We start from the raw sequence: 19,324 nt of genomic DNA on the forward strand, positions 1-19,324 counted from the left end.
AATAGTGACTCCTGCACCTTCCCAATCCACTGCTTCTGCAGCAAATGCAGCAGAGACTGCCATGCCAGCCACCAAAGTGCAAACCATTATGTCATGAGATGAAAGGCTGTCAAGAGAAAAAAAGAGTTCATCACAGATCACCCATGATCTCACTGAATGGTGGAACAGGCTCAAGGAGCTAAATGGCTTATGTCCCCATGTTCCGATAAAATACTATTTGAGTTCCGACAGGGTTCTGGTGAGCTGCTATGAAATAAGGGTTACCTCTTGCAGAAATGGCTCGCTACTCACTCAAGAACACCAGGAACTGGAGCAATTACCTTGTAATGAGGCAGACAATAAGAATAGAGTAGGCTGAACCATTGGCACCTTAAAGCTTGATTCAGGTCTTTGAACCAATCAGAAGACACATACCTGTATGGTTCAACAAGGGTTTCCTGAGTCATTGCAGCTTGCAATGTGCTGCCCAATTTATCCATTTGAAAGAGTTTTCATCTCACAAAAGAAGGAAAACAGCTTAGATTAACCAAAGGCAGCAGATGCAGAAACTTGATACTTCCCAAAAAAATGAAGACCAGGACTCCAAAGAATCCAAGGCAACTGCACAAAAAAACCCACAGAGATACCTAATAAAACACAAAAAAATACAAATACATTGTCTGCCCAATACATGCCATATGATGCCTTGGTATTTCCTAATAGAACATAACACTTTAATAAAACATGCTTATCTCTAATAACCCATCATAAGCCAGTCTTCATGAGAATAGCTACCATCTTAATTGGTGTTAGTAATGACAAGATAGTTTGTTAAAGTTGGGTTACACGGTTCCCATTGCTATTTTTACTAACCACAGTCTGGTACCTATATTAAACCTATATTAACTCTACTTATTAACTCCAACCATTTACTTCTTCTAGGTAGTACCTCAGGAGCAAGAAGTTCAGAGTACAAGATTTTGGGGCCTGAGGTGCTCTTTGCTTCTATCTGGAAAAGGTCCAGAGGAAAAACTGAAGACTGACACTGGCTGCTTTCAAGAACATGTCTAGCATTTAGTGAGCTGATATAAGAGCAGACATCTTAATCTGCAATAACAGACATCACCCTGACACATGTCTACGTCTATCGTGTTGTTAATAATCCTTCTGATTGGACAGTGGGCAGCTGGAAAACAAACAAAATGGTTCCAGTCAGATCTCTGAAGTGCTCCCAACAAGGGATTCCTGGATTCCAATAATTTGGAGACCAAAAGAGCCTGTTCTCACATCTGGTGCTCAGTACCTTAATGGCAGCAGTCATGGCTAATATGCCTATAGGTCTTTTACTTCTAGGGTATCTGCTGGATTGCATAATAAAGGTACCACTTGCTCCAGATTTAATGATTGGTGAAATCCATCATGATGCCACCGAGTGCTTCGTATCCTCCTCTATCCAAGTCAACAACTGATGCATATTCCTGGACAGTCCATTGAAAGCCTTGAATTGGCTGAGGAAGTCACTCATTTGTATCAAACTGCGACGGATACCCTAAGAGCATCCTTCTTTTAAATGTGGAAACTCCAAGATCCTGCTGCCCATGTCTTCTAAGTTCTTCTGCCCTTCTTGATCTGTACAAATCTCTGTGCCATTTGTACACTTATAATCCCTCATGTGATGCACTCTCATTAAAGCCAAATAGTTATTTTTGGATAGGTGCCAAAGGAGTGATATTTGGGTAAAAGAGAAAGCAACCACGCAGTGGGTGAGTTGAATGGGCGGAAGAGAGAATTGGGGCCCTAATTCTTGTGGCAGCTGCTGATTTTATGCTGCTGCTGTTCACTTAGACTTAAATAAAAAGAGCAGTTGACATGAGATGCTATAAACAGAAAATGTCAACAGCAGTTTACAAAGAAGATGAACGATTTAACCTGACAGTCATTTATACTCAAGAACTGCAAGTGAGTGGCAGAAACTGATGAGACCTGATAAGAAGACTTTTCTGCACTAATTTGACAGCTGCCATGCCCCCTTCTCCATCTCTCGCAGCCTCCCCACTTCCCCTTTGTCTGTCCAATTGTTCCAATTGATTTTCCTCAAAGGAATTGAAGGCCACAAAGCTTTAAGGGCCTCCCACAGTAGTTTTTTTTTTCCACCTTATATCTTTATAGCCTTCTCCTTCAAGGGGATGGTAAAGAATGTGAATGTACCTTGCCTGTCATTCACCAGGAGTGTAGCCCAGCTTTGAGTTATGTTTCCATAACGTGTTTGATTAAATGTATTGGATCGAATCTAAGGCATCAGTGAATTTGATATCTCCTGTTTGTGAGTGAGTGAAGTGAACAATTACTTTAGAGGAAGAAAGAAAGTGTGCATGTTCTTGGCTGTCCTCAGGGAGCTATTGGAAAAATTGAGACACGGTCAGTATCTTTGGGTGGATGAGCTGGATTACACATATTCAAACATTCAACTTTGCTGCAGAAAATATCTGTCAGCCCTTTTAGTTTGGATGACTTTTTGAGGTCTTGATAATTCTTTTTAACATTAACTAGCTGTCTAAAGAAGTCTGGAAGTGGCATCACAGCTTCTGCCATCTTTTCTCTGGGCCTGGAATGTGGAATTTGATGTTTTCAAGGTCTTTGCACATGAGAGAGCTTCACACCTCTTTAATGTTATGATCAGGTGAGAAGAGGTGGAATAGCTCTGTGTCCAACTCCACATTTGGACACAGCAGTTTCTTTTTTCTTAAAGGACGTGCTTGCCAATGCAGCGAGTGTTCAACTGTTTATGTGCTGTGACTGTAAAAGACACAAGCAGACAAATTTCCTTCGGTTTTTTTTTTGAAAGAGAAGAGGGTAATATTTATCATACTTAAATCTGGTCTAAGTAAAATAATAAAAAAATGCTCCAACTTTCATACACATACACACTAGAAGTTCACACATACACACCAATAGTTTACAGAGTGGGAGATAGATTAAACAGGCTTTTCAGAGTTCAATAAAAGTTAAAGACAAAAACAGAATTACCTAGAAAAACTCAACAGGTCTGGCAGCATTGGCGGAGAAGACAAGGGTTGACGTTTCGAGTCCTCATGAACCTTCAAAGTATCTCTCTTTTGCCTTGTTCACCTTCATTGCTTTCCATTTCTCTCCTTAAAAAGAAACAGTTCTTTTGAAGGGTCATGAGGACTCGAAACATCAACTCTTTTCTTCCCACCGATGCTGCCAGACCTGCTGAGTTTTTCCAGGTAATTCTGTTTTTGTTTTGAATTTCCAGCATCCGCAGTTTTTTGGTTTTAAAAGTTAAAGACATACGGGTCTTGTAGACTAATGTCTGGAATGGTTTCAGGCTGAGTTCGGTGGTCCCACAGGATCTAGTCGAAGACAATTTAAATATGCTGCGAGGCAATTTATCTTTTCTTCCAGAGACAGCAGTTTCTGGTTTGAATTATTTTTAAGATCCCTGCCTGTGCTGCATGGATAGTCAAACAACAGATGGGTCTCAAATTTGAATGTTGGGTGGGGGAGAGAGAGAGAGAGAAAGAGAGGAAGGTCCACACAGGGGTTTTGTCATTTTGGCATCTTTCTTGCTTCTGTCTCTGGCTTGGAGAAAACAGTTTCTGAAAACAAGAAAGAGGGTTAGCGGACTTGTCACGTGATATTTTCTTATTCAAGGGATGTGGGCTTCGCTGGCAAGGCCAGCATTTATTGTCTATCCATAATTGCCCTTGAGAAGGTGGTGGTGAGCTGCCTACTTGAACCCCAGCAATCCCTGTGGTGTAGGTACACCCACCGAGCAGCTAGGGAGGGAGTTCCAGGATTTTGACTCAGCGGCAGTGAAGAAACGGCGATATATTTTCAAGTTAGGATAGTGAGTAACTTGGAGGGAAGCTTCCAGGTGGTGGTGTTCCCAAGCCTCTGTTGCCCTTGCCCTTCTAGATGGGAGTGGTCATGGGTTTGGGAGGTGCCTTCTAAGGAGCCTTGGTGAGTTTTGGTAGTGCACCTTGTAGATGGTACACACTGCTACTATTGTGCATCAGTGGTGGAGGGAGTGAATGTTTGTGGATGGGGGTGCCAAACAAGTAGGATGCTTCATCCTGGATTGTGTCAAGCTTCTTGAGTGTTGTTGGAGCTGCATTCATCCAGAAAAGTAGGGAGTATTCCATCACACTCCTGACTTGTGCCTTGTAGATTGTGGACAGGCTTTGAGGAGTCAGGAGGTGAGTTACTCATCGCAGGATTCTTAGCCTCTCACCTGCTCTTGTAGCCATTGTATTTATATGGCTAGCCCAGTTCAGTATGTGGTCAATGGTAAACACGAGGGCATTGATAGTGGGGGATTCAGCAGTGGTAATGCCATTGAATGTCAAGGGGTGGTGGTAAGATTTTCTCTTTTTGGAGATGGTCATTGCCTGGCACTTGTGTGGCATGAATTTTACTTGCCACTTATCAGCCAAGCCTGGATGTTGTCCAGGTCTTGCTGTATTTGGACATGGACTGCTTCAGTATCTGAGGAGTCGCGAATAGTGCTGAACATTGTTCAGTGAATATCCCCACTTCTGACCTTATGATGCAAGAAAGTTCCTTGATGAAGCAGCTGAAGATGGTTGGGCCTAGGACGCTAGCCTGAGGAACTCCTGCAGTGATTCTCTGGAGCTGAGATGACTGCCCTCCAACAACTACAACCATCTTTGTTTGTGCTAGATATGACTCCAACCAGCGGAGAGTTTCCCCCCAATAACCATTGATGTGAGTTATGCTAAGGCTCCTTGATGCCACACTCTGTCAAATGTGGCGTTGATGTCAAGGGCAGTCAGTCTCACCTCACCCCAGGAGTTCAGGTCTTATGTGCATATTTGAACCAAGACTGTTATGAAGTAAGGAACTGAATAGCCCTGGTGGAACCCAAACTGAGCATTAATGAGCAGGTTATTGCTAAGCAAGTGCGGCTTGATAGCACTGTTGAAGACCCTTTCCATCACTTTACTGATGGTGGGGAGTAATTGGCCAGGTTGAATTTATCCTGTTGTTTGGTGTACAGGATACACCTGGACAATTTTCCACATTGCTCGGTAGGTGCCAGTGTTGTAGCTGTATGGTACAGCTTGGCTAGGGGCACAAGTCTTCAGTACTATTGCCAGAACATTGTCAGGGTCCATTGCCTTTACAGCATCCAGTGCCTTCAGCTGTTTCTTTATATCATATGGAGTGAATCAAACAGGCTGAAGACTGGCATCTGTGATGTTGGGGACCCCAAGAGGAGGCCGAGATGGATCATCCACTCAGCACTTCTGGCTAAAGATTGTAGTAAATGCTTCAGCTTTATCTTTTGATCCTCTCCCGTTAACTGGCGAGTGACCCAAATATGGTCATGGCTAGTGGATTCAAAATGCATGGTTTCAACTTGATTAGATTATGGCTGGGTAAATTTCTCTCTCAGCTAGAGTCCTTTATCTGAAGTGATTGCATCTAATGCTTGTTCCCCACCCTGTTGAGTCTTGATGTCCTGCAAATAGCTCAGGAGATGTGGTTCATTTAATCCTTCTGAGGTGATTATCTTTGATGGGTTCCTACAATGAACAAGTTGGCTCCACTTAATGCCTTTGGAACTTGTAACATACAGTGAGGCAATTGTTCAGCCATCTTAGGAATGTGGTTTCAATTCACTGGAATGTTGCCTCAGTCTTTTTAAAATTCAATCAGTGGTTTTCAACCAGCAAATATATAAAGTCATTTTTGGTAGAAAGCATGGCTTCACAACATTGGCAATTACACTATCACTGAGGACTTCATAAACCTTGGGACACTCTGACCCAATGATGCAGATGACCACATCTTTCTCCTTCTTCACATTATTTATTCTCAGAATAGGTGCCTTTGGGCGTCCTTTTTATACAGCCTTTGCACTGGATTTCTGCCCCTCTTAGAAATTGACTATCATTTTAGGGCTAAAATAGTGCTGAGAACCCATCAATGACCATACATGCATTTGGCAGTGGTTGTTGAATGAGCTTTGACAAATTATTGTCATTCATCTTGTAAAAGCTGCAATCACAGCTCACTGGTAGCGGTGGGAGTGAATGGGATTTAAGGTGGTGGATGAGGGAGCCAATCAAGAGGGGGTGCTTTGTCTTGGGTGGTATTGAACTCCTTGAGTGTTATTGGAGCTGCACTCATCCAGGCAAGTGGAGAGTATTCCATCACACTCCTGATTTGCACCTTAGCTAGTGGAAAGGCTTTGGGAAGCCATGAGATGACTTACTCACCATGGAGTTCCCAGCCTTTGTCCTGATTTTATAAATAAAGTATTTATCTGGCTGGCCCAGTTCAGTTCTGGTCATTGGTAATCCAGAGGATGTTGATAGTGGGAGATTTAGCAATGGTAATGCCATTGAATGTGAAGGGGAGGTGTTTAGGATTTCTCTTGTTGGCAATGATCATTCCCTTGCCTGTGCCTAGTGTGAATATTAGCCCAATCATGAATGTTGTCCAAGTCTTATTGCATGCAGTCCTAGATTGCTTCATTATCTGAGAAGTTGTGAAACAAGTTAACATTGTGCATCCCTGCCCTCAAATCCTGACACTGCTCAACTCCGACACTGCTCATACCCCTGACACTGCTCATACCTTGAAACTGCTCACCCCCTGTCACTGCTCACTCCCTGTCACTGCTCACCCCCTGTCACTGCTCACCCCCCGACACTGCTCAACTCCGACACTGCTCACTCTCTGACACTGCTCACTCTCTGACACTGCTCAACCTCTGACAATGATCACCTCCTGACACTGCTCACCCCGCCCCCAACACTGCTCACCCCCAACATTGGTAACACCCCAACACTGATCACCCCCTGACACTGATCACCCCCTGACACTGATCACCCCCTGACACTGCTCATTCACCTCCTGACGCTCCTTATCCCATGACATTGCTCAAATCCTGACACTGCTCACCCACATCCTGACACTGCTAACCCACATCCTGATACAGCTGACACCCTCCTGCACCCCTGGCATTGCTCACTCACCCATCCATGCCCGCAACACTGCTCAGCCTTGCGCCAGTGTGGGAAACCTCTTAGAAAAATACACCGGCAGCAGCAGCCAGAAGAAATAACGCAGCAATTAACTTGCAAGTAGTTCATTATCCCTTGAACCACATTGGAGTTGGGGTCAAGACAGACAGGTTGCGGGTGCTCGAGAGGAGTCCTTCATGCTACTTAACATCATGTTCAGCTGTGCAAATTAAGACAGGACATTGGCTGAAGGGTAAGGTGGCAAAATGGTAGTGACGGCTTCATACCAGTATTGCACGCTGATTTAAATTCTCATGCCACTACTCTGCATGCTTCTGGCAGACTCATGTAAAAGTCCCTTACCAAGATGGTGCCTGTGCATTCCCTGCAGCCACTTGGAAATCATTTTGAGATCTTGGGCAGCTCGTAGCGCCTAAAGTATGGCTGATGAGTGTTATGTTGTTCAATTTAATACTCACTCTATCCTAATTTTTTTCAATTTTCACTGAACTCTAGCTTGCACTCAGCAGGCAGCAATAGAAATAAACTAGTATCAATGGTATCCAGAGTACCTGATATGCTTACAGGAAGCAGAGTCTGCGATCCATTCAGGACTTTTTAAATGCAAAGAACAATGCACTTCTAAATAAACCAATGCAACATTTAGAACAGATTATAATCCAGCCTTCATGTTGATTATTTGTTCTTCAAATCAGATGACAGGTTCTTTGTTATTTTGTATTAACCTGTGTGGCACACCAACATTGTACCAAGCTGGGTTTTGTTAACTGTGGGGAATAAATTATTGAAACTGTGGAAGCTTGCACACTTGTTGCATTAGAATTCATCTATTTGGACAATGTATAATTTATAGCACAAATCCTGCTCATGTCACTGCATATCATTTCTAATGCCTATTTCCACATCCTGCCATTAGCCAACAGAAAATAATTCCCTGAATATAGTGAACTATTTTGATCACATTTCACCTGCTCCCTCTCCTTCCTTTAGTTGTGACCTTCATTGACCTCAAGTTCCAAAATATATCTCTCTCCCTGCGGCCAAGTTCCAAAATATATCCCTCTCCCTGTTCCATTGGCAGAAAATTCGCTCAAAGCAATTTAAGGTAATGATCACCATTCACCAAACTGATATCCAGTTATATTTTCTCCGTGAGATCCTGAGCTAACACTCAGATGCCATTTTTGCTTGTTTTTGCCTGGAAGACTACATTAGATTCTCAGGGATAGTTTCTGTTCAGTTGCACAATACTTCTGAGGTACAGTTAGCTGTATGCTTGCAAGATTCAAATACTGCTTCTTACTATCATAATCTCTTCCTCCAAAAGATAATTGTTACCATCTTTAAGGATTTTCTATTTGGGTTTTCATTCCAATTTTAATATCAAGTGTTATTAGAAAAAGCCAAGTGCCTGAATTTTAGGCTGTTGGGCATTTCCAATTCTAATTGCCCCACCATTGTTGATCATGCCTTCAGCTGCCCGCACTCTAAGTTCTGGAGTTCCCTCCTTACCCTCTCCATTTCTCCCTCTTTTTCTCCTACTTTAAGACGTTCCTTAAAACTTGCTCAACCAAGCTATTGCTCATCAGCACTAATACATCCCTGTGTGGCACAAAGTCAAATTTTGTGTTTGATAACATGTCTATGAAGTGCCTTGGGACGTTGTCTATGTTAAAGTGGGTAACATACTAAATGCCGCACTCGTATCCTATGCAAAAAGTGACTTAATGGCCTAAGCAAGTTAGGAAAGGTGAATACAGTTGCATATTCATTTACTTTCTGCTGTGCCCATCAGCCCGGCCCCTCGTTTTGCCTCCTCAAATTACCAGCATCACAATTCTTCTCACACCTACTCTTCTTGCTCACCATCCTTATCTATCTAAGCACCTGCTCACATCCCATATATTCTCCCAGTCAGCATCATCCTGATGCAATTTGTCACACCCACTTAGTTATGCCCACAAATTTATGAAAAATAGACACCACTTTTAAAAGTGAAATGGACAATGGACAAGATGGAGTCAAGAGGATCAGATAACTTCCCTCCTTACCTGCAAATATACACGATACTGCCCAAGGCTTGAAGGATGTGCTTGATTCTTACTGCCTTCTGAAATAGCTGAGTAAGCCACTCAGTTCAAGGGAAATCAGAGATGGGCAACAAATGCTGGCCTTGCCAGTATGTCCCACGAAAGAATACAAATAAAGTAACCTGCCTGTCTGGTCACGACATTAAAATGTAACTTTTGGGACATTCCATTGAAGAGATATCAAAAATGGAAAAGATCTCTACCGTGGAGCTAACAGCTACTAATGTCTAAATGTCAACCAAAACTGATGAACAGAAGGGGTGTGAAGGAAAACTATTGGGACCAGTAAGAGAGATAGTTGGCTTTGCACCTGGTGACTTAAGCTTAGCAAGTGAGTGAGAGCAGATGGTGGTGGCAGGGACAGCTGTGGAGAACCTGCAGCAGATGGCACAGCCCTCTCCGAGCTCTGGTCAGCTGGGTACCGATGTTGTATCTTGGGGACTGTCGTTGAAGAGGATAATCATTGAGAAGGAGCAGGCAATGATACTGATTGGCATTCCAAGCATATTGTCCATGATTTCGGAGAGATTGGATATATCCGCCTCAAGCATAACTGGGTGATGTCAAACAGCATTGCAATGATGTCTTCTTGCATGCTTAGTGTGGCCAACTGCATGGAACATTAAACAAGACAGTCACACAAGTCCCGAGCAAAGGTTTATAGACTTTGAATATAAATTTACATTGATTGAAAAATAGTCTCCCACGCAAGGATAAGTAACTGTGAAGTGCAACTGGGCCAAGAGAGGGATGATGGTAAAGGGAACACTGAAGTGGGGATTCTACTCAATGGGCTCCCACTTCTCATCCATTTCCCCCCTCCCCTCTTTCAGTCAGCACCAGGCATACAGATTCATGTCTTGATAGCTAAGAGTACTCCGGTACAAGTGCAGGTGGAAGAGTCTTTACCTTACAAGTCCGTATGACTCTTCTTCAGAGCTCTGAAGAAGAGTCATATGGACTCGAAACGTTAACTCTGTTTCTCTCTCCACAGATGCAGCCAGACCTGCTGAGTTTTTCCAGCATTTTCTGTTTTTATTTCAGGCTTCCATCATCGATAGTATTTTGCTTCTATTTATGGAATATTTGTTGACAGGGCCCCGACAATCTCCGCAGGCAATATCAGGCAAAAGCACCTCAAAAGTCAGAGCAGGGTTTTAAGCCGCCTGCCTCTTTATCTACTCAAGCCAAAGGAGTTGCATTATGTAAGATTGATAGGGAAAGGAAGATTAAAGTTTTATAGTTCACAAGTATATGCACATAGATGTCTTAGACCTTGTTATATAGTTAAGTTCCTGTTTCTTAGTTGAAACACATAAATATCATTAACAAAAACAGAAATACCTGGAAAAACTCAGCAGGTCTGGCAGCATCGGCGGAGAAGAGCAAAGTTGACATTTTGAGTCCTCATGACCTTTCAACAGAACTAAGTAAAAATAGGAAAGGGGTGAAATATAAGCTGGTTTTGGGGCGGGGTGCGGTTGTTGGGACAAGCAAGTAGTGATAGGAGGAGGTAACCAAAAGATGTCACAGACAAAAGATCAAAGAGGTGTTGATTGTTTTGCCACTTTCCCATCTCACGCATTCTTGGTTATTGGGTGACAAGTGGCCTTTTGAGTTGTTTAATGATGAATGGGGGGAGCTAAATTGATGGTAATCAATTGAGGGATACGAAAGGGATAGCTGGTTGTTTTCAATGTTGTTTTTATGAATGGCATTGAAGGTGATGGTTGGCGTAGGGGAAATGGGTTGAGAAGTAGATGTTTTATATGGTTGGATAATGAGTCCATTCATTGAACTTCACAGTGGTCAGTGCTTCCCGAGAATCCAGATCAGAAATGGGTGCAGCCAATAGCACATTGTTCTCATCACCTTCTCCTCCTCATCTTCCTCCTTATCACCTTGCTCAGAATTCTCAAAAAAGGGTTTTCACCTTGTGCCTTTGTCCTGCTGCTAGCCTAAAGCTCACTCCTGGACAATGCTGTGCAGAGTGCGGCAGACCACAACATTCTGGACACCCTGGCCAATACATAATGAAAGGTGACTCCAATTCTGTTGAAGCACATGAAGCCGGTCCTCAACATGCTGATGGTTTATTGGATGATACACCTGGTGGTGATATGGCATTAATTGTAGGCACCTTGAGCATCATTCCAAATTTCTGAGAGGCATCATCAGCCACATGTTAAGTGGGGATTCCTTGTCTCTGCGCAGCGATCCATTAACTCTGCACCCAGAAGTGAAGACATCAAGGATGTTAGTCTGCAAGATAAACACAACTGCCCGGGAATCTTGTGCATATTTCTATAAAGATTTTCTTTTCAGTTGCCTACATGGAGTAGAAGCCCTTGCAGTTTGTGAATATGCCTTGTTGTTCTGGTGGTACCCTGATTGCCACGTCAATATTGCAGTCAATAACATCCTGCACCAATGGGAAGCCAGCCAGAGATACAAACATGAGCAGATAAAGTTGCCTTGCTAAGCAAGCATTTATTTACCTGTTAGATGAATGTGTGGGCAGTCCTAAGATCTGCAAATGTCTCAAACAGAACCCTGGAAAGATCCCGAGCCAAAAAGGTAGAGGGAAATGACTTTTTTTGGCAGCTACTGTTGAAGCATGGTCATCAGATCGAGCTGAAAACAAACCCTCTTCCAGCAGGCTGCAGATACCTGCCACCATTCCAAAGAGTTGGTATGAAATAGCACCTAAGTGCTTGTTCAGGCTTTTGTCTAGTGTGTTGATGGTTACATATCTATGCAATCTCATTTTCTCAACTGCTTTAATTGTATTAGTTGCATTCAAGACATCTACATGTTGGTCATTTTGGCCTATGTACATGAGATTAGGAGATTTGAGGTCCATAACATATATCTTCCTGATGATGTAGGAATCTTTCTGCTTGAAGATGCTGGTGCAATGAGCTCTTGATCAGTTGTTTTCAATGATTCTTTGCATACTGATGTTAACCTAAATTTAGAAATGAATTTATATTTGGACAGCTATGCTTTTGTGACAAAGGACTGGGTCAAAATATAATTCTAACATAATTACTGGGTCAAAATCCTGGAAACTTCCCCCACAATAGTACTGTCGGAGTATCTTCACGACACACACTGCAGCAGTTCAAGAATGTGGATCACCACCACCTTCTCAAGGACAATGATGCCCACACCTCGAGAAGGAATAAAAAACACTTGAAGGTGATTTATATTTCTCTTCTTTAGAAGATGGCCCCTCGCTGTTGACAGTTTCATTACAGACCCCATATTTAGCTGTTAAGCTTAACTCCTCTGCTCATCATAAAATCTTAGCCATTCTTTCACATTGATTTCACTCTGCATAGATCTACCATCTTTCAGATTGTACAGTCTGAGTTTGTACTGCCTCTAATCCCCTTGTATTGCAAAGGGTGAACTACTACATCTTGTTCTCCTTTATGCCTTTCAATGGGGCAATTGTTTGAAACAATTTTTATTGCCCCATTGAGGATCATGGAAGAGGTCAAGATGCATTTTTTCAGCCACTGCACTGCTAAAGGATTAGAGGCTGTGGGAACTCTGAGTGCACTGTCTACATTAAACCGATAAGCATCTGTCTGCTGGTTCAGGAGGATGTAAAAGAACCCAGAGAATTATTAGAAGAAAAACAGAAGAGTTCTCCTCATGATTTGGCTGCTATTCATTTCAAAATCTCACCAGGTTTATGGCTTTATTGATAGAAGACGAGAATACAAAAACAAGGAAGTTGTATTAAACCTAAAAAAAAACACTGGTTAGGCCTCAATTGAGGTATTGTGTTCAATTCCAGGCTCCACAATTAGTGAAGAATGTCAAAACCTTGGGGAGGGCACAGTAGGGATTTACATCAGAGATGAGGGACTCAGTTATGTGTAGAAACTGGAGAAGCTGGGTTTGTTCACTTTAAAGCAGAAAAGATTAAGTGATTAAACAATCTGATAGTGGCGTTGATTGGGTTTGACGGAGTAAATCAGCAAAAAACTGTTTCCAGTGGCAGAATGGCCGGTAGCCAGAGGGCATAGATTTAAGGTGATTGAAAAATATACCAGAGGTGACATGAGGAAGCATTTTGTTACACAACGAGTTGTTGTGATGCGAAATGCACTCTGCCTAAAAGGATGGGTTAAACAGATTGTAACATTCAAAAGGGAATTGGATAGATACTTGAAAGGGCTATGAGGAAAGAGCAAGGACCTGGGATTAAATGGGTATCTCTGTCACAGAGCTAGTACAGAAATGATTGGGCCAAACGACCTGCTTCTGTGCAGTATCGTTGTATGATTCTAGGATGTGGAAGTACCTGACTAAAGAAGTACAGACAATAAAATCATAGTTGCTTATGAGACATTTTTTTAATGTTCATGCAAACACTAACAGTACATGAATTACATAGGAATTATCATTATACAGCTGAATGATGTTTGTTCACACACTTCCTCTCCACTGACACTGATTGTCAGTTTATATTGCCTTTGATGATTGTTTTATGTGGTAATTTAGTGTTTGCTCTAACAAGTCTCTCTCATCTGAAACATTTGGGTGACATTTTATAGAGCATCCCTCCTAGGTCATTAAAGATGAAGAACAGAGAGGACTAAAGCAAAAAAATTACAATAAAAATGCAAACAAATCCAGCAAATGACATCAGTTTAACAACATATCGGCTTGATTTTAGTTTCCTCTTTACCAGCTGGCTGTTGGCACCATGCCAATCCCTTGAAGTGAGGCCTGAGGCCCAATGTCAGGAACACTTTGAGCCTCACTATTCTGCTGCAGGGAATCTGCATCCCCCACACACACAAATTGCAGCCCAGATAAACCATGATGGAGGTCAGTTTAAAAACAGAATTATGATCTGACCTTCAAAGTGATTAAGATTAATGAGTTAATTAACAGATTAACTGAAAGAACATAATAGGAATGAGAACCTAGCCACAGAACAAATGAAAAGAAAACTATTACTATAACTTTAGTTGGAGCTAACAAAATACAACAAGGAGATTATAAAGTCCAATTCCAAGAACCATATAGAACTGTAAATCTACAGAACTAATAATCAAAATTAGTCAATAGCACACAATTATGATACCATTGTCCATGCAGTCAACACAGAAATATGGAATTATGTTACAGAGTTCCATAGTTGAAATTTGTGTCAATGCTAGATGATAGAACAGGGACGGTGTGAAACAGAGAGGCTGACAAATAATAGATCAAGATGATAAAACTACATATGAACTAGCTGACAGAATGAAGCATAAGAACCTGTAACAGGACCAATAGACCAGCTGATAGAATGATAGAACTAAGTGGCAAGTTTAGACAGGTGTCAGGACTAGCCTATTGAAAAATTGTACCCGTGACTAATATTGGGCAGGATGTGCTAGTTGTATAAAATAACGTTCACTCTTAAAAATTGCCAACATATAGGACATTTTCTCATTGAATATGTTAATGATTAAGGCACAGTATAAAAGTGCATGACATAGAGGGTCAGTATATGAGAGTTGTTATGCGCCATTTAACAGATTTCAAGTCCTCCTGCTGCTCAGCAACACACATCAAAAATTAATCTCAAATCAGTGCTTTTGGAGTTATGGAGTGATTCTTCTCACAATCAGATGTTTTGCCTTTGTAATAGAATATGCTCATTATTAGTCTTCCATCTCCTTCTGCTCTCCTATGTTTGTGGAAGCCTGGAATGGCTCATTGGAATTGAATCTGATCGATTCACCAGCGAAAACATGAGAAATAATTTTCAGATTATGCAAGCTCATTTTTACTACATAATTTTACTACAGTTCAGATTTTGGTCAGTTTTTGAGGAAGTTTTGAAGAGAGGTAACAAGGTAAAAGGAGATTATCTCCATATCTCATGTTAAGTAACTGAAAACTCTGCTGCTGAAGATCAAGCAGAGAAAACTATGCAAAGTGAAAAAGTAGAAGACCTGAGGTGATGCGCTGATGCATAGGGCTGGAGGAGGCTGAGGCGGAGGAATGGGCAAGGCCATAAAAGGGTTTATAAATAAGCCAAGTATTTTGAATTAATTGTGATAGGGGTCAGGAAATACAACGCGATAGGGGAGCGTTGGCTCCAAGTGACAGAGGTTTGGATGATTTGCAGTTTATGTGGGATGGAATGCACATGGAGCCTAATAGAAAAGTCAAGGCTGGGAGTAACAAAGGTGGGGGTGAGGTAAAGGCAGAGGTGAGTGGTGTTGCAAAGCTATAAGTAGAATGCGCGGGCGATGTATGCAATGTGAAGGATCAGTCAAATAAAGCAGACACCAAAGCTGTGCTCAGCCTGAAATAAATAACTGGGAAAATAGGTGGAAAGTTGCCGTTGTCTGTTTTATTACCCTTTGAAAATAGGGACACATTATCTTGTGCTTGAGTTTCGCAGTCCCTCCCCAGTATTCATCAATAGCTTTATGAGAACTATCAGCATCTTGCAGGTTTCTCTCTCTCATTAATACTCACTCCTGGAAATTTGTTGAATTTAAACCTTTTAGGCCATCTACAATTTCCCACTCAATGATGTTGAAATTGCTAATTCTACTTAGATTACCTCTGCTTGTGGATAGAATGTTGCCTATCCTGGTAGATTTTTGGAAGAAATAACTGTTGAGCATATTAACCATTTAACGTTCATTGTCATTTGTTGTTCAAGAAGAATTTATTGGATTTAGTTGCTTAGTGTTTACATCTCTGTACCTCTTCAGATCCATGTATGCTCCCTTAACTATTCATGACTTTCTGAAGGTTCATATAATCACTCACTGCTGTTCATTTTTCTCCTTGCAGGATTTGTAAAGCTGCTTGTTGGAGGTTAAAATTGACAAAGAATACGTAAATTTATTTTGCTTGAAAAGAATCATTTAAAGTGTATTCCACTGCATTGTAGTTCAAAACTCAGGAACAGTAAACTCACATTTGAATAAATGTTAGCTACAACCTCTTTATGTTTAGTTTTGGTTTATCCCTCCAATCAGAAGACTCAGCTCTTCCTTATTGCCTTGCCAACCCTAAAGAGAAATATTCTCTTTGAAATTTCAGAACAATAAGATGACATTGAACAGTGTTGAATAGAGTGGAAATGTTTAGCAGACCAAGAACACCTTGGCAGAGACACTGCCTTAACCAAGAATAAGGGTGAAGAGGTATGGATGTTGAGGCCTACAGACGAGTGCAACTAGAAATAGCTGCATCAATGGGGCGAGATCATAGCCATAAGTTGGAAGACATCAAAAGGAGAAAGAAAAAGTTAAGCTCAACTGGTTGTTACATGCTGTTTTTATACAGTAACGCTTTATTTATTCTCAATGTTAGTTGTAAATGTTTCTGTTCATCTGAGCATTAAGAAATCCCAAAGTGTTTGACTTAATGGCCTGAATTTTACCCTCGGGGTGTGCCTGAAGTCGGCGTGACCAGAAGTGGATGTAAAACCCGCTCCCTGCCATGTTCACTGCATGAACGCGATCTTACGCTGGCTGGCCAATTAAGGCCCGCCCAGCATGAAACTCAACTGCCGGATATGGTTTCTGTGCGTGGAGGTGGGAACAGGTTGGGCGCTGGGTCCAACTGGGGCCTGGCGGCGTGTTCTGAAAATGGAAGAGGCAGCTCCTTGATGGCATCAGGAGTTGTTGGGGAGGCTGAGGGAGCTGTTTGGAAGCTATCTAACAAATATCCTGGTGTGCAGCCATGGCCTCAGCACCTGGTGGTCATGGAAGACAGGAGGGAAAGTCAGGTGGGCACTCTGCCAGGCAGCATATCCTAATGCCCAGGGACGGCAAAAGAAGGCCGCCCCACGTGGCCAAGAGGGCCTGGACAGAGGTCACCGCCCAGGTCAGTGGGCACGATATGGGTGCACGTGGCTTCAGTGCCGCAAAAGGTTCAATGATCCGTTGCGGTTAGCAAAGGTAAGTGCAGAAATGGCATGGACCTGTGTAGCGCACTTTAGTCAGGTGCCCTTTGCTCAGAACATTCAGGGGCCTAAGACTGTGTGCACCAGCTGTCACTTAAGCCTGCCCTGCGAAGGCTGGGATGTCAACACGACTGTCCCAGTGCACTGCAGGGTGAGATTTGCCACAGAGACATAGCCCACCTAATGCCTGGGTGGGAGGATGGGTGGGAACCAGGAAAATATCTTCAGGGAGAAGGAGCAATAGTGAGGCTGTTTTTCCCTGTCAGGAGAAGAGAACTCATAATGCTGTGGAGCGCTGCAGAACAGGTGGAGGAGTGCCAAATCTGTGCATCCTCGAGTAGCACGGAAGTGATGCACTGGAGCTGGAATGTCAACAGTCAGCTAGCTCCTCCGGTCAGGGTGAGGGGGGGGGTCTCGGATGCAGGTAAGAGTGCAGGTGACAGGTTCATGTGTGGTGGGTGCTGTAAACATAACAGTCTCCTCTCATCAGAAACTGAACTGTTGTAGCCAGAGATCTTATTGAAGCTCCAATGCAGATGGCACCATGCAGCTGGTCTCTGCTGTATTCTCAGCCCGCCTAGCGTGCATAGTGACCTTGATGATTGAATGTACTGAATGTACTTTTGCCTTCCTCCCGCAGATGCACCATCCATAGGAGCCACTGGCAACCCGGAGGGCCCCCCCATTGAGCTCAGAGGAAGACATAGCACCTGCACCAGTGCCACGCTGTCTCTCTGGACCAGCCACCAGTGCAGCTACTCACACGTCGGTGGGCATTAGTTATTCAGTTCCGCGGGTAATGCACAGCGGTGAGGGCACATCACAGTCCCATGAGGAGCTGGCTGAAGCAGAGAGGTCCCAGGGTGCTAACAGTGGGAGCAAAGCTGGAGACCTTCACTATGCTGTGTCCGAGGCAGATGATGAGCCCCTGGAGTCACCCATCAAGGGGCAGATGCTGGATGTCCAGCGGGGTGCACAGGGAGAACTGGCAGAGATCCATGAGGGTCTGCCTGCCATGGTCTCCATCCTGGAGAAGTCCACGCAGAGCATGAGTTCTGTGTTGAATCTTAACACTGAGTGCACAGCCTCCTCCATTGAGAGAAAGACATCTGCTTCAGGAGCAGACTCAGGCGTTCCTGGGGTTGCACTCAGACCTGCAAGCCCTCACATAGGCACTGATCTCAGGAGGTAACTGCCAATGTCAGAGATGAATGAGGCACCTAGTCTCCCTTCTAGGTCCCCATCCATCAATGCTGAGCAGGGACCTACCATCTCACGCTGGTAGATGCCCTGCCTGTCATCTCTATAGGCTTCTCTCAGGGTGCTCTGGATGAGGGCACCAGCTCCTCCACCCCTCTGCCAGAGTCTGTTGCATCTGATGATGCCGTGATGACTAAGGAGTGCCCAGCCATGGGGCTGGATGCACCCTGCCAGGCGGAGTCTGCTCAGGCTCTGGTGGCCAGATGATGACTGTGAAGGTCATCAGGACCACCAGGACAGCAGAGTCAGCAGGCTGCCTCCAACGCCACTGTCAGCCAGGGGGGTGGACACCAAGACGCAGCACCCACAGACATAAGTTGAAGGCACCTTGAGCACAATAGGGGTGTGTCATGGGTGACATTTTTTGCATTAAATTTTTTGACTCTTGTGTTAGACATAGATACTTTGTTCTTTGTTTGTTCATGTGAAGTAACAAACATTTATTTGACTTAAATGGGCTGAGCTGACTGGATGGTATGAACAGGTGCCAGATGCAGCACAAGCTAATAAAAATATGGTATTGTGTGGTGCTGGGGTACTGTGTTGGGTTTTCATTTATTGATAGTTAGCAAAGGAGACAGTGTCATTCGCTTGACAAGGCATTGATGCCTTGGATGCCCAGCAGAAGTTTTGTTGGATCAAAGCATCCCTGGTTTCCCTGCCTCCATGAGAGTTCCTGTCCTCTGCCTTGAGCCCCTCCCCCTGCGCCTCCCCAGGCTTTTCCTCTGAGCCAGCCTCCTTGGCCTGTGGAGCTGCCTTGCTTTCCTCAGCCTCCAGTGGGACACCCTAGCCAGAGCCAGGTTGTGCAGGGTGCAGCATGTGACAACTATGAGGGCGACATGCTTTGGAGGATGCTGTAATGCCCCCCTGACTGTTCCAGGCATCTGAAGTGCATCTTCAGCAGCTCAATGGTCCTCTCCACCACTGCCCTTGCAGAGGCATGACTCCTTTTGTATCACTCCTCGGCCTCAGTTCTTGGGTGACAGAGTGGGGTCATGAGCTACCTCTTCAAGGGA

The sequence above is a fragment of the Carcharodon carcharias genome, chromosome 11 (genome assembly GCF_017639515.1).
Source record: "Carcharodon carcharias isolate sCarCar2 chromosome 11, sCarCar2.pri, whole genome shotgun sequence".
NCBI classification, from domain to species: Eukaryota; Metazoa; Chordata; class Chondrichthyes; order Lamniformes; family Lamnidae; genus Carcharodon; species Carcharodon carcharias.